Source organism: Spinacia oleracea, chromosome 3 (assembly GCF_020520425.1).
Source record: "Spinacia oleracea cultivar Varoflay chromosome 3, BTI_SOV_V1, whole genome shotgun sequence".
In the NCBI taxonomy this organism is placed as follows: domain Eukaryota; kingdom Viridiplantae; phylum Streptophyta; class Magnoliopsida; order Caryophyllales; family Amaranthaceae; genus Spinacia; species Spinacia oleracea.
The window spans coordinates 128,826,133-128,843,615 of NC_079489.1; positions in this window are offsets into that span (position 1 = coordinate 128,826,133).

The window sequence follows — 17,483 nt, forward strand, 5'->3', positions numbered from 1 at the left end:
CCTAAAGCCATACGATACGTTTTTGGCGATCCTCATATTATATCATACATGATAAATTCTTTTGCAGAATAATTCCCAATTGAATTCTATTCATGTAACTTTAGCTTATTCAATTTCAGTAGATACTGAATCCAGCTAAATTCTTTGACATAAAATATAGGTGAAGAATCTCACTTAGATCCTTTGATGTTTTAACTTAGTAAATGCTTATACATAGTTCAAACATTCATTACTTAGATTTATTCATATGGATCGAATATCTCCAATGGAGTCTTTCGTGTTTGATTTAGTAAATGCCATTACTAAACAATATCATAAGATCTTTGTAAATAGATCTTAATACCCAGTATGTACTAAGTTTCGCCCTGGTCCATCATTGATGAATAATTTCAAACCTAACTTATTAGCATTTGAATGTTATTTCACAATAGAGAGATATGTGTGTGATACACATAGGACCAATTAAGTTATTATGTACTCCCACTAAACTTCTTATATATCTATAAGAATCATGTACATTTTATGAAACTAAAATACTTATTAGCTTCACTAAAATACAATTCCGATTCCCAATTGCTTGCTTAAATCTGTACTTAGATTTCATAAGCTAGCTTTTCTTTTCAAGTATTTATTTGGATCCACAAATCCTATGACATACCATGTACATAGTTTCTTCCAACATTTGACTGAGGAAGATGTTTTGTCATCCAATTTCCATATGTACCAATATGCAATCATTACTTGAATTATAGACTTAAGCATTACGATTTTGCATGAGGTTTCAACACAATCCACATCGTGAATTTGCTTGTAACCTTTAGCAACTAATCTAGCTTTGTGTGTGAACACAATTTCATGTTTGATGGTTTTTATCCTTAAAACAAACTTTGCAACCAATAGGTGTGAAACTATTCTTGCAAATCAACAAAATTTCAATTTTGTCATCAAAACATTGAGTATGTTTTATGGCCTCTAACCATTTAAAACATTTGAGTCTATATATGGCCTCTAACCATTTTAGGGAATCTGGGTTTCGTCATAGCTTTCTCACAGGTTATAAACTCATTAATCTATATGATAATATTTTGACTGCAAGTTGTAGGTTTCTTCACTATCTAATAGAAGAATCGCATAGCTTTAGTGACCTGAACTCCATGTTTCTTCACTATCCAATAGAAGAATATCATAGTTCCAGTGACTTGAACTCTATGCCTACTTTGGGTATAGAACATCAAACAAATAGAATATCAATAGCCACTTGAAAGTCCTTTGAATATTTTGTTCTCCTTGAAGCACTTGTAAAGTCTTCTAAGAGATGTCTATTCTTTAAATCCACTTCTAAAGTCCTTAAAGAATAAGTTCGGATTTTCTGAAGCACTTCGAAAAGCCTCCGGAATGTCCGTTTATGTTTGTTGTTTGCCTCGAAGACTTTCGAGGTCTATTTTCTCCCACTTGTCATTTTGGAAACGAATCTCCAAAAGGACATTATTTCAAGCAAACAAACATTATGTTCTCAAAAATTCGTGGTAGAAACAATACCCTTGTGTCTCATTTGAATAAATCACAATGAAACATATATCTATACTTGGGGCCTTAGTTTGTTGAATAACAAACACTAAGCTCCCACTGAGTTTAGGAACTCTTTAGATATATTATGAAAAGATATTTTGAAATTACTTTTCAATAGCTTTGACGAATTTGGTTTAGTTTGGTGGTAGTTGAGCATTTTGTTTTAGAAATTATAGGAAAAGTCTTTATGATCCATTATTGATCGAATCAAGTACTAATTGACTTCGATTATTCCAACTAAGATATGCCATATCTTATGGACCTAGATTGTGAAATTACAACACACAATCATTGATGATCATATTTGGTCTCAAGTAATCATCAACATGATCTAACCTAGATCTTTATGATTTCTTGCCAAGTGGATTTTATACTTCTGAATCTTTGAACTAGCCAAACAGATTCAACTTATATCACATTTGAGTAAATAAACCTATATTCACTCAAATCCATGTGAAATAATAAAGTCATAAAACCTTTCTTTAGCTTTGAACTCTATCGTCTAGGCTTTCTAACAATAGTTCATATTCTTTGTTACTTTCAACAAGACTAGCTTGTCTTAAGTTGATCTAGAAATCAACCAACTTTCAAAAGTCCATTAAAATAGAGCTTGTGAATGTTAACTTGTTGACATGGTCTAAGCAACAATGCCAAAGATTAGTGGAACTCAAATCAAGGGTTTGATTTGAACCTAGTAAAGTTTTTATTGTTAAAGAGTTGTTTGTTTTAATCAAGCAAATTGACTCAACCCGTAAAAGACCATTTCATTCAAATAAACAAACAAACATTGTTTTTGTTTTCTTGAATGTGAGTCTTTCTGTGTTTGAAACAGAAATTTAGGTATGCTGATTATGGAACAAAATAACCATTAAGTTCCAGCCTTGAAGGACTTAAAACAAACTAGATGACCCTACAACTAATGTAGCATTGCCATGCTTCATTTTTCACTTGTAGGCCATTAGTGTAGCCTAGCTTCCATTATTTGAGTTATTACCGAAGTAAGAACCTCAAGCGGTATATGATACCAAGGAAGTTTGATTGCTAGGTCACTTCTCTTTAAACATAAACTTATAGGTAGAACCGGAATCGTAAATTCCTTTCATTTGTTCCTTTGTTTTCCTATTTCTTGTACCCTTTCTTATAGTCTTAAGAATTGAATTCTCTAGTGTTGACTTTTATACTTTGTTAGACATGTCCAATGTCACTTCAACAAGGTTCTTACCATTTTATTTATGTTGAATATTCTGTTTCAACTAGATGATCTTACCAGAAGCTTGTAAAGTTCTCTAAGCATCAATCTATTCGAATGTCTAGGGACTAGACTCATTCGAGAAATAAATGGACAAAGATATTAGGTTGTTAACCATTGGTAAGGCTGAGCGTTTAAACTAAATGCTTTATGATCTCAAAACTACATTGTATTTTGAATTCACAAGCACCAATCGGTTCGCCATTCGATTTTGATACTCGAAAACAACCATAAAAGTCGCTAAAAGAAACGTACATTTTAAATTGCTCATTTTATCTCATTTCCGTGAATCGTTCTTGGATTCACTACCAATCGAGGAAATTTACTGTTACCTTTCTAAAAGGATTTATTGCAGTGCAAGATATTTAATTATAAACAATAATTAAAACATTCATTGAAGCATGCAAAGTCTAAACATTTATCATGAATAATAACTTGAAAATGAAAACAATAATAACAAGTCATTAGCATTTTATTCGAATTATGTGTTCCGGCAGGTGTGAATAAAATGATTCCAAGACCCTAAAACCATTGAAGAATTAAGCACAGTTTGTCGACTCAATTCTAAAACATTTTAGGTAAGCAAAAGCCTTTTGCTAATAGTCTAGAAACTACTCTTGGTTGATAGGTACGTCTAAGAACTTATTAGGTAAACCTATCGATTTTGCCACGACATAAAAGGACTCCTTACTTATATCGTTGAGTTTCACCAAAACTAACGTGTACTCACAATTTTTTGTGTACCTTGCCCCTTTAGGACCAATAAGTAACACCTCGCTGAGCGAAAACTATTACTAGATTGATGTAAAGGATATCCAAGCAAGTGTATATTTTGGCATGGCACCTTTTAACTCAATTTTTAAGTTTGAAACTTAAGGCTCTTACTATGTTGGTTAGATTTTAAGTGAACTAAAATCCTTAATCATGCAACATAATCAAGCTTTGATCTCATGCATTTTAAGACATATTTAAAAGCAATAAATAACTTAAAACATGCATAAGATAAATGTGATCTAGTATGGCCCGACTTCATCTTGAAGCTTCAACTTCAAAGTCCGTCTTGAAAATCTCCGTGGGAGGCACCATTTTCTTCAAATAGGATAAGCTATAATTAAAACTAATTACAACTATTTGATGGTACACAGACCATATTTGAATTGAAAAACAACTTTGGTACTTTAGACCAATTACATTCAAATTAATGGTACGCAGACCATATTTTCTATCCTATTTGGGCCATACTAGTCACTTCATAACCTGCAAAACAGTACATATACAATATATACCATTCACCCATTCATTATCATGAATGGCCCACATAGCTGGTTAGTAAAACACATTATGCATCACATAAACATTTGCAGCAATTAATCAAGGGCACCAATAATCTACAAATGATTCAGTCCTTATTAATTCTAATCAAGTTGTTTTAACCTTAAGGATTTGTAGACCTAATCAAGAGTTTATGACTAAAAAGGGCTCCCACTTAAACCAATAAATTCATATGCTTTACTAATTTTAAACATAAAAATATATTTCTAGTCTAACCGGAAACATACAAATTTAATTAAAATTTTAAAGCTCATATCAATTTATAATTGAATCCATAAATTTAATTTAATTTCAGTCGTATTTAAATTAATTCATGATTTTAATTTTAGTAAAATAATTAGAATAAATTTTTTTTATTATAATTACAATATTCAAAATTAAAATCCAAGAAAATAATTTAAATTATTAATTTTAAAATTAAAATTACGTAAACTGAAAATTTCAAATTAAAATTTCAAAATGATCTAATCGTAACGCAACAATCCCACGCAATGCACGCCCATGGGCCACACGCACACAGCCATCGCTAGCCATGTGCGCGCAGCCCATGCGCTGCGTCGCATCGCTGCTGCTCACCATCGCAAGGCATCACGCGAGCTGTTGCTCGCTGCGCGCGCCAGCGCTCGACGCAACAAGCATGCTGCCGCAGCCCATCGCTGGGCGCAGCGCTCGTCGCACGTCGCAACAAGCACGCTGCACGCCATCGCTGGGCGCAGCGCTTGTCGCACGCACAATAGCGCTCGCTGCGCGCGAGCGACCGATGCTGGGCGTAGCACTCGTGGCACGCGAGCTTGCGCTCGCTGCGCGCGAGGCTCCGCACGCTTGCGCAAGGCAGTGCGCGCTGTGGCGCGGCTCGCTTGCTGCCCACACGCGACTGCTCGTGCCTTGCTCTCGCCCTCGCCCATTCGCCCATTGCACATAGCCCACGACACAAGGCAGGGCTGCTGCCTTGTGCTCGTGCACCATGGCTTTGCTCATTGCATTCGTACCGCATGGGCGACGAGCTCCCTTGCTCGTCGTCGCATGCCCGCACTATACAACACCCCTTTAGGGTAACACGTAGCGTCCATTGCTTTGTGCGTGCAAGTTATATGAGCGAATCGCAAAAAAATTTAAAATTTATATTCAAAATTAATGACAAATTAATAAATAATATTAATTTCATAATTTTAGGGCGAAAAATCGAAAATTTATTATTTAATTGATTTCCGATTAACATGGATTCAAGTCTAGGACATAAAAATTTAAAATTTAACATAAATTTACAATTTTTATGGTGGTTTTTAATCATAGGTATCTAATTAAATTATAACTAATTATGAAAATCAAATTAATTCTAAATTATTCCATTTTTCAACAAATTAATCATAATTACAAATTAGATTGCATAATTAACAAGGCTAGGCATTCAAACTTGTTAAACATATACAGTAGGTCAATAAAAAATTCAAGATTTATCAACAAGAATCGCAAATATTTAATTTAACATCTTAAATTTACGAAATTTTGCATTCGAAAAACTAAAACCTCCGAAAAGTCATAGTTAGGCTTCGAATTTGAGAATTCTGGGTTCGGCCGAAAAATACTAATTTTGTCAAAATTTTAGAATGCCTTTTACATGCGGAATTGACACAAAAATCACTCGATTTGGACGAGTAACGAAGAAACTGCCGAAAAACTGCGTACGTATAATTAAATAAACGCAATTTGCAATTAATTAACAATTACGAAAATTAATCACCCTTTTTAATTCTTGCAAATTTGTAATATTTAACCATGTTCATGCAATTTAGATTATGAAAATAATAAGAGGCTCGTGATACCACTGTTAGGTTATGATACATATGACAATTCATAAATCATGCGGAAAAACCATAAAGCCAGGAAAGCATATTATTTACACATAATCATTTAGCATAGTTTAGATGCATACACTTTGTTGCGTGCCTTCCCTAGCTGCGCCCGAACCGAACAAGAACAAGTCTTTAGGACTCCAAGTGTCGTCCCTCCGTAGATAGTCCACAGCACGTCCGGATCCGCCTTAAGCTTGACCAACTAGTATAGGCAATTGTATGACTGAATTTTTGCTCTCAAAAACCACTTTGAATACTTGAATACTCTCTTCAAAATAATGACCCTAGGCCTTTATTTATAGAGGCATGGAAAGGGAATCGTAATCCTATTAGGATACGAATTAATTAAATTAGAATCCTAATAGAATTCTTATTTAATTAATTCATCCTTTTAGGTTTAGGAATTTAATCATTAGTCGAAACCTGATAGCTTTAGGATTCGTATAGCACACCAACACACACGCACGCACAGCAGCCCACGAGGGGCGCCATGCGCGCGCGCGCAGCCCGCGAGCTCGCAGCCCATTGCTGCGAGGCCCACACGCTGCCGCAGCGTTGGCGCGCGCTGGGCCTGCCTTGCGGTGGGCCTGGCGCAGCCTTGGCTGGTGCGTTGTGGCGCGCTGGCTTGCTGGGCGATGGCCTGGCTTCGTGCTGGGCCTTCGTCCGGCAGGCCTCGTCCGATGCTAATTCGTACGATACGCTTCCGATTAATTTCCCGATTCCGGAATTCATTTCCGATACGAACAATATTTAATATTTCCGATTCCGGAATTAATTTCCGTTTCGAACAAATATTTAATATTTCCGTTTCCGGAATTATTTTCCGATTCCGATAATATTTCCGATTCTGACAATATTTCCGTTTCCGGCAATATTTCCGATTCCGGCAATATTTCCATTTCCGATAATATTTTCCGATACGTACCATGTTTCCGTTTCCGGCAACATCTACGACTTGGATAATATTTATATTTCCGATACGATCCATATTTCCGTTTCCGGCAATATCATCGTTTCCGGAGCATTCATTTCTTGCCTGTGACGATCTCAGCTCCCACTGAAACCAAGATCCGTCGATTCCGAATATCCATAGATGGAGTATTTAATGCCATTAAATACTTGATCCGTTTACGTACTATTTGTGTGACCCTACGGGTTCAGTCAAGAGTAAGCTGTGGATTAATATCATTAATTCCACTTGAACTGAAGCGGCCTCTAGCTAGGCATTCAGCTCACTTGATCTCACTGAATTATTAACTTGTTAATTAATACTGAACCGCACTTATTAGACTTAACATAGAATGCATACTTGGACCAAGGGCATTATTTCCTTCATGATGCTCATGTGTGATAGTTTTCTTGGAACTCAATGGCGGATTCAAGGCTAATCCGTGAGCTTTGTCAGAGTAGGCATGATCGTCGTCCTTCTAGCGTCTATTACGAGAAAAAATCTCAGCAGTTTGCAAGGTATTCAAGTGGGCACAACCACAACCTACCTGTGGCATGACAAGGCTGGCCACAACCTCCCCCCGGCAAAGAGGATTTGGCCGCACCCAAGCTAAGGAGTAGGCTGCCCCATGACGCGTGTAAGAGGAACCTTTGGATATTGTCGACTTGCTACGTTATGGGTCGTCGCTGGCAATGTCTGTTGGGCACTTTACAAGCATGAGTATAAATCATGGATCGAAGGCGATCAAATTTTACGTGAAACTTATAACTTCTACAACGAGCTTGACATTAGGGAAGTTCCTTTCCAATTTATTTATTGTGTAACTCAATCTCTACATAATATGATTATTATGTGACCTCTTTTATTCATGGTATTATTTTTGATGCATTATTGTGATATGTGGGGGGATTTGTTAGTAAATGAGACTAACTAATAAGTCAGATTGACTCCTTGGAACGTGTCAAAGAGAGGAACTTCCATAAGGTTTTCTTGTTGATAAACCTTTGTTAATTATGATCTTCGTCCTAAATCTAACCATTAGTGGATATGTTGTTTGTGAAGTCTTTGCTAAGTCCGTGTCATGAGGAAACCATGTAGTACGTGACAAATGGAGAAATAGAATTATAAGAGTTAATCTTCAAGGATTTAGTTTATTTAGTTAAACTAATCTGTATTCTTGGATTTGAAACATGTGTGTGTTATTATATATTTTTTCTACTACGAGGAGTTCTCCCACCGCATTCGGAGAGTGGACTAATTCTTCCGCGGGAGTTTGCATAGGTACCTCGATGAGCAACATGCCTCCCAATTGAGATTTTTTCCATACCCAAGGCTCGGACCCGAGACCTTGGTCAAGGATCAAAAAACCCTTAACCACTCATGCCAACCTCAATTGGTTGTGTGTGTTAATATATGATTGCCTTTAATAGTGTTTATGTGCCTTGTGTGAATTATATGTTTTTGCATTGTGAAAAAGTTGATGTTTTAAATGAGACTAAAGGTTCTAGTTACTCAATCCAAGGTCAAAGACAAAGTGAGACAAATGAGTTAGTAAAAAAAAAAGTCCTACTTAATTGCGATTATGTAACACAGGTGATTGGTATATACCATTTTCCAATTGGGTGGCTAACACCTCATTCATATTATCTCAGCATGTTATCGTTGAAATTTACATAGAAAAGGGTTTCTCATAAATTGAAGATGCTAACATGCTTGAAGTTCTAATACTATATGATTGATTCATGACTTGATGATTGCTTGTGCTGTAAGCATACTTTGAGGACAATCCTATATTGCACAGGTGGGGAGCGGGAAAGTAATCTCCATAATTCACCGAAAGATCCAGTGGGATCAGGATCAAACAAGTAGGTTTGAGATGCCCATTGAGTAACAATGATGAGCCTAATTAATATGAATTTATGGTAAATATCATTGGATCCCACAAGTCAAGATGCATACAATTAGAAAAAGCTATTGGATGATGGCTCATTGTGGGGGTAAGTAATTTTATCGCATTTCTTTATACTGTCATTCACTAGTTACTGTATGTGTGAGTTTCCAGGTACAATGAGTTAATTGACAAAGTGAGACATATTCGTGCAATTAAGACACGGAAAAATACAGTTATTTGTGAATGTGATACCTACCTTGAGTATGTGAGATTAAAGAGAAAATATTCTTTAAGTAAGCTCTTGGCACGATCGATTTGGTGTCAAACTAGGTAAGAGGAAGGATTTCTAAATCTATGTTGTGTTCAATTTCTACGAAAAACACTTGTAAGGATGAGCTTGTGCTCTTAATGAATTTATAGCCCAATTTTGGGTGGTTCTATGAGAGAACTTTATGGATTCACCACTTTGTGTGAGGTTGAGTATTTTAGTCTTAATGTATCTAGCCTTATAGTTCCCTAGAATGGGTGGTACTATAAGAAGCCTTGATAAATACACCACTTTATGATTATGAAGGTTAATCCTTGTTGCTCTTATGAGTCCATAGTCCCGTTGTATGGATGGTTCTTATTTTTGAACTTGATGGATTTAAGACTAAAGTATCTAGCCTCATTAACTTCACTTACGAAGTGATTTCGTGAGAAGACGTGATAGATACATTGGGAAATTTGTGAGGTTGAACAATATGTTCTTAATATGTCCATAGCTCCTTGAGTGGTCCTAATAAAACGGACTTGATGGATATACCAATGGGTAAGGTTGGACGTTTAAACTTTAAAGTCCTTAATGTATTCATATCCTTTTTGGGTGGTTTATGTGGTAAAATAGACTTGATGAGACACCTACGTGAGTAAGAAGGGATGTTATCCTTCTATTAAAAACATGTTTGTTATTTTTCTAATAATACTCACTAGAAACCAAGGTAATGTTGGCCTCGTATGACGTTTCATGCGGTCGCGAAATTTTTCAAGCTTCTAAAGGTGAAGTGTGTGCTATTGGGTTCCTTCAATAGTTATAGAGTTCAATCTTCTGATACTTTGTAGGTTATTGAATACCCCACTCCACTAATGTGTTAGTTCAAGTCTTTAGACACTAACATTTATGCGCTTATCCTTTCATTTATTGCTCAGGTTTCAAGATCTCTTGTCTGTATGCATTAGTGGGGGATTGTTGGTATTTGTAATGAAGGAAATATGTCCTTCACCCAAGGTACATTAGTCCAATACCAAGGTTTGAGGTCTACTTTTCTCCCACTTGTCATTTTGGAAATGTGATCTCTTTCCAAAAAGATACCATCTCGAGCAACAAACACCATGTTCTCAGATGTATTGTAGAAGTAATACCCCTTTGTTTCCTTTGGATAGCCCACAAGGATACATTTGTCAGATTTTGGTTGAAGTTTGTATGAAATTAATCGTTTGACGTATACTTCACAACCCCAAATCTTAAGAAAAGACACATTTGGAGGCTTTCCAAACCATAACTCATATGGAGTCTTTTCGACAACTTTAGACGGAGCTCTATTTATAGTGAGTGCAGCTGTATTTAGTGCATGTCCCCAAAATTTTATTGGAAGTTCGTCCTGACTCATCATTGATCTAACCATGTTTAGCAAGGTTCTATTCCTCCGTTCTGACACACCGTTCCATTGAGGTGTTCCGGGAGGAGTCAATTCTGATAGAATTCCACATTCTTTCAGATGGTCATCAAATTCATAGCTCAGATATTCACCGCCTCTATCAGACCGCAGTGCCTTAATATTCTTTCCTAATTGATTCTCTACTTCAATCTGAAATTCCTTGAATTTGTCAAAGGATTCAGACTTATGCTTCATTAGGTAGACATAACCATATCTACTGAAGTCATCAGTGAAAGTGATAAAGTAGCTGAAACCACCTCTAGCATTTGTACTTATTGGTCCACATACATCTGTATGGATGAAACCCAATAGTCCAGTTGCTCTTTCTCCAACTTTAGAGAAAGGTTGCTTTGTCATTTTTCCAAGTAAACATGATTCGCAATTACCATAATCCTCTAAGTCAAATGGTTCTAGAATTCCTTCCTTTTGAAGTCTTTCTATGCGTTTTATGTTTATATGGACTAATCGACAATGCCACAGATAGGTGAGATCTGAATCATTCTTTTTGGCCTTTTTGGTATTTATGTTATAAACTTGTTTGTCGTGATCTAATAAATAAAGTCAATTGACTAATCTAGCAGATCCATAAACATCTCTTTAAAATAAAACGAACAACTATTGTCTTTTATTAAAAAGGAAAATCCCTTAGCATCTAAGCAAGAAACAGAAATGATTTTTTTACTAAAACTTGGAACATGGAAACATTCTTCCAGTTCCAAAACTAGCCCAGAGGGCAACGACAAATAATAAGTTCCTACAGCTAATGCAGCAATCCGTGCTCCATTTCCCACTCGTAGGTCGACTTCACCCTTGCTTAACCTTTTACTTCTTCTTAGTCCCTGTGAATTGGAACATAAGTGTGAGCCACAACCTGTATCTAATACCCAAGAAGTTGAATTAGCAAGTATACAGTCTATAACGAAAATACCTGAAGATGGAACGACTGTTCCGTTCTTCTGATCTTCCTTAAGCTTCAAGCAATCTCTCTTCCAATGCCCCTTCTTCTTGCAGTAGAAGCATTCAGATTCAAAAGTGGGTTGGCTCACCTTCTTCTTTTCAGACTTGGCGCCGCCAGATTTCTTAGTCGGGCAGACCTTCTTGCCACCTTTCTTAGCATTCCACTTCTTTCCAGATTTCTTGAACTTGCCTCCACGCATCATAAGCACATCTTGATTATAACTTTTGAGCGTCTTTTCAGCGGTCTTCAGCATACCGTGAAGCTCAGTGAGCGTTTTGTCCAGAGTATTCATACTGTAGTTCATCTTGAACTGATCATACCCGCTATGAAGAGAATGGAGGATGGTGTCTACAGCCATTTCCTGAGAGAATTGTTGATCCAGCCGACTCATATTCTCAATGAATCCAATCATTTTGAGAACATGTGGACTTACATGCTCTCCTTTCTTAAACTTAGTCTCAAAAATTTTCCTATGAGTCTCGAATCTTTCGACTCGAGCCAGATCTTGGAATAAGTTCTTTAACTCACTGATGATCGTGAAAGCATCTAAGTTGATGAACGTTTTCTCTAGATCTGCACTCATGGTTGCAAGCGTTAGACATTTTACATCCTTGTTGGCATCAATCCAACGATTGAGGGCTGCCTGAGTGACCCCGTCGCCTGCGGCTTCGGGCATCGCCTCTTCCAGGACATACTCCTTTTCTTCCTGCATAAGAACTATTTGCAAGTTCCTTTGCCAGTCAAGGAAGTTTTTCCCGTTCAACTTCTCATTTTCGAGAATTGATCGGATGTTGAATGAAATGTTGTTTGCCATAGTTAAAACTACAATTGAAAAAGAATAAACAAATAAATAACCATTCACAGTTTCTCTTAATAAACTTAAATTCTAGCATACATGCATAATCTGTCATTTATTGAGCATTTTATTCAAGTTATGTGTTCCGGCAGGTGTGAATAAAATGATTCCAAGACCCTTAAATCATTGAAGAATTAAGCACATTATGTATTTAGACTCAATTCTAAAATATTTTAGGTAAGCAAAGCCTTTGCTAATAGTCTAGAAACTACTATTGGTTGATAGGTACGTCTAAGAACTTATTAGGTAAACCTATCTCATTTGCCACGACATAAAAGGACTCGTTACTTATATCGTTGAGTTTCACCAAAACTAAAATGTACTCACAATTATTTGTGTACCTTACCCCTTTAGGATCAATAAGTAGCACCTCGCTATGGCGGAAAATTATTACTAAGATTGATGTAAAGGTTATCCAAGTAAGTGTTATTTTGGCATGGCACCTTTTAACTCAATTTTTAAAGTTTGGAACTTAAGGCTCTTACTATGTTGGTTAGATTTTAAGTGAACTAAAATCCTTAATCATGCAACATAATCAAGCCACGATCTCATGCATATTTAAGACATATTTAAAGCAATAAATAACTTAAAGCATGCATAACATATAAATGTGATCTAGTATGGCCCTTCATCTTGAATCTTCAACTTCAAACTCCGTCTTGAAAATGAATTGGAAACTTCGTCTTGAATTTCACCATGGGAGGCGCAATTTTCTTCAAATAGGATATGCTATAATTGAAACTAATTACAACTATTTGATGGTACGCAGACCATATTTAAATTAAAAACTTTGGTGCATTAGACCAATTTTACATTCAAATTAATGGTACGCAGACCATATTTTCTATCCTATTTGGGCCATACTAGTCACTTTCCATAACCTGCAAAACAGTTCATTTACAATATACCATTCACCCATTCATTTATCAATGAATGGTACACATAGCTGGTTAGTAGAACATATTGCATCACATAAATATTTGCAGCAATTAATCAAGGTTTCCAATAATCTACAAATTATTCAATCCTTATTAATTCTAATCGAGTTGTTTTAACCTTAAAAGAATGTAGACCTAATCAAGAGTTTATGACTAAAACGCTCCCACTAAAACCAAGAAATTTACATGCTTTACTAATTTTAAACATAAAATTGTATTTCTTAGTCCAACCGGAAACATACAAATTTAGTTAAAATTTAAATCTCATATAAATTATTATTTAAATCCTTTAATTTATTTTCAGTTTATTAAATTAATTAATTTAAATTTAATCAAGGTTTTAATTTTAGTAAAATAATTAGTATAAATAAAATTTATAATAATTAAATTATTCAAAATTAAATTCCGAGAAAAAATTAAATTACGAATTTTAAATTTAATTAAAATCGTTTTTCCAACTGAAAATCAAAATTAAATTAAAACGAACAAATCGGGTCAAGATGAGGCCATGGGCTCGCGCCCATGCCCCGTCGAGTCCACGTAGCAGCAACGCCCCACTCGACTGATCGCATAGGAAGGCACGAGCAGCCACGCATAGACGCATCAAGCTGAGGCAGCCATGCCTACGCGCAGCCGCAGCTCGCTCGCTAAGGCGAGGCAACGCTCGCTGGGCGAGGCATCCCTCGCCGCCTGCGCGTGCAGCCTGCTTGCGTGCTTGGTGCCTTGCCTCTCGCCCCATCCGCCCACTCGTCGCAGCACTCGATGCAAGGTAGGGTTGCTGCCTTGTGCTCTCGTGCCACGCGCTTTGCTCGCTGCATTCGTACCGCATGGGCGACGAGCTCCCTTGCTCGTCGTCGCATGCCCGCACTATACAACAACCCTTAAGGGTAACACTTAGCGTCCATTAATTTGTGCGTGCAAGGTTCGTGAGCGGATTTTACAAAAATCAAAACTTTATAATTCAAATTTATAGACGAATTAATAAATCATTTTAATTTCATAAATTTAGGCGAAAAATCGAAAATTTATTATTCAAATTAATTTCCGATCAAGTTTATTTTCATGGATATAAATCTAGGTCATAAAATTTTAAAATTTTAAAATTTAACAAATTTTATGGTGGTTTTTAATCATGGATTCCTAATTAAATTGCTAATTAATTATGAAAATCAAATCAAATTCTAAATTATTCGAATTTCAACAAATTAATTACAATTACAAATTATGTTGTATAATGGCATTAAAATTGTTAAACATATACAGTAGGTCAATCATAGATTCAAGATTTACAAACAAGAATCGCAAATATTTAATTTAACATCTTAAAAATTACAAATTTTGCGTTCGAAAAACTAAAACCTCCAAAAAGTCATAGTTAGGCTTCGAATTTGGGAATTCTGGGTTCGGCATCAAATCTCTGATTTTAGTCAAAATTTTAAAACGCCGTTTACATGCGAAATTCACTATATAATTATAGGATTCCAACCATTATTGACTAAACTGCCGAAAATTCTGTGAACATATAATTAAATAATCGCACGAATTTGCAATTAATTACAAAAATCGAAATTAATCACCCATTTAATTCATTGAAAATTTATAAAATTTAACCATGTTAACTATAATTGATTATGGAATTAATTAGAGGCTCGTGATACCACTGTTAGGTTATGACAAATATAAAACATATATTTCATGCGGAAAAACCATAAAGCCAGGAATCCAAATTAATTGCCACATAACAATTAGCATAATTTAGGATGCATACATTTGAAGCGTGCCCTCCCTAGCTGCTCCCGAACCGAACAAGAACAAGTTTAGGACTCTAAGTGTAGTCCCTCCGTAGATAGTCCACAACACGTTCGAATCCGCCTTAGATTCAATTAACTAGAATTTAGCCTTTTATGTTTATTCGATTATAATTTTTGGCAAATTATTAACTTTAGTTTTTAACTTAAAACTATATGAATACTTGAATTGATGTATTATAAATTGTGAATGCCATCACCTATTTATAGGGTAGGATTATCGGAACTAGAAACCTACTAGGATTTAATTAACCTAATCTTATTAGAATTAGATACCAATTAAATCTATTAAGTTAGTGTTTAATTCAACAACTAACTCTAGTAGTTTTAGGAAAATAATCTTAAATCGAACTAATCCTAAACGCTTAAGGATTCGATGCATGCACGAACTCAACGCACACACACGCACAACCCACGAAGGGCAGTGGGAGCGCGCGCGCGGAGAGCTCGGCCCAGCAACGCTGCAGCCCACGCTTCGGGTGTGCCAGCCTGCTGGCCTCGCTGGGCCTGGCCTTGCGGTGCTTGGCGGGCTGCTTGCTTGCCTTGCTGCGCGCGGGCTTTGCTAGGCGCAGGCCTGGCTTCGTGCTAGGCCTTGCGTCTAGCAAGCTCGTCCGATGTTTATTTCGTACGACGCGCTTCCGATTAATTTTCCGATTCCGGAATTCATTTCCGATTCGAACAATATTTAATATTTCCGATTCCAGAATTAATTTCCGTTTCGAACAAATATTTAATATTTCCGATTCCGGAATTATTTTCCGATTCCGATAATATTTCCGATTCCGACAATATTTCTGTTTCCGGTAATATTTCTGATTCTAGCAATATTTCCATTTCCGATAATATTTTCCGATACGTACCATGTTTCCGTTTCCGGCAACATCTACGACTTGGATAATATTTATATTTCCGATACGATCCATATTCCCGTTTCCGGCAATATCACCATTTTCGGTGTATTCATAATTTGCCTTTTGACGATTTCAGCTCCCACTGGATCCACAGCTTACTCTTGACTGAACCCGTAGGGTCACACAAATAGTACGTAAACGGATCAAGTATTTAATGGAATTAAATACTCCATCTATGGATATTCGGAATCGACGGATCTTGGTTTCAGTGGGAGCTGAGATCGTCAAAGGCAAGAAATGAATACTCCGGAAATGATGATATTGCCGGAAACGGAAATATGGATCGTATCGAAAATATAAATATTATCCAAGTCGTAGATGTTGCCGGAAACGGAAACATGGTACGTATCGGAAAATATTATTGGAAATGGAAATATTGCCGGAATCAGAAATAATACCGGAAACGGAAATATTGTCAGAATCGGAAATATTATGAAAATCGGAAAATAATTCCGGAAACGGAAATATTAAATATTTGTTCGAAACGGAAATTTATTCCGGAATCGGAAATATTAAATATTGTTCGTATCGGAAATAAATTCCGGAATTGAGAATTTAATCGGAAGCGTATCGTACGAATTAGCATCGGACGAGGCATGCCAGACGAAGGCCCAGCACGAAGCCGGGCCATCGCCCAGCAAGCCACACGCACCACACGCAACAGCCGAGCCACGCCAGGCCCAAGGCAAAGGCCAGGCCCAGTAGCGGCCTCGGCACGCGGGGCTGCGGGATGGGCTGGTGCTGTGCGTGGGCCGCAAGGCCTGTGGACGGTGCTAGCGTATCACTCGAAGTGTGTTACTCGAATCCTATGGCTACCGGGATTCGTCATATGATTAAATCCTAATCCTAATAAAGATAAAATTTGTTTAATAGAGTTTTAATAAGATTCTAATTAAATAAATTAGTATCCTAATAGGATTCCAAGTCCTTTTCCATAACTCTATACATAGGTTCCTAGGGTCACATATTTACATCGAGGATTTCAAGTATTCAAACAATAAAAAGCTAAGATGTTTAAGTAGAAAAATCAGCCATATTCTTGCCCTATTAGCCGAAAATATATAGTACCTTAAGGGAGATTCTAGTTGGTCAATCTTAAGGCGGATCCGGACGTGCTGTGGACTATCTACGGAGGGACGACACTTGGAGACCTAAAGACTTGTTCTTGTTCGGTTCGGGCGCAGCTAGGGAGGGCACGCTACAAAGTGTATGCATCTGAATTATGCTAAATGATTATGTGTAAATAATATGTTTCCTGGCTTTATGGTTTTTCTGCATGATTTATGTTTATTCATATGTATCCTAACCTAACATTGGTATCACGAGCCTCTTATTATTTTCATAATCTAAATTGCATGAACATGGTTAAATTTTACAAATTTGCAAAGAATTAAAGGGGTGATTAATTTTCGTAATTAATTGCAAATTGCGTTTATTTAATTATATGTACGCAGTTTTTCGGCAGTTTCTTC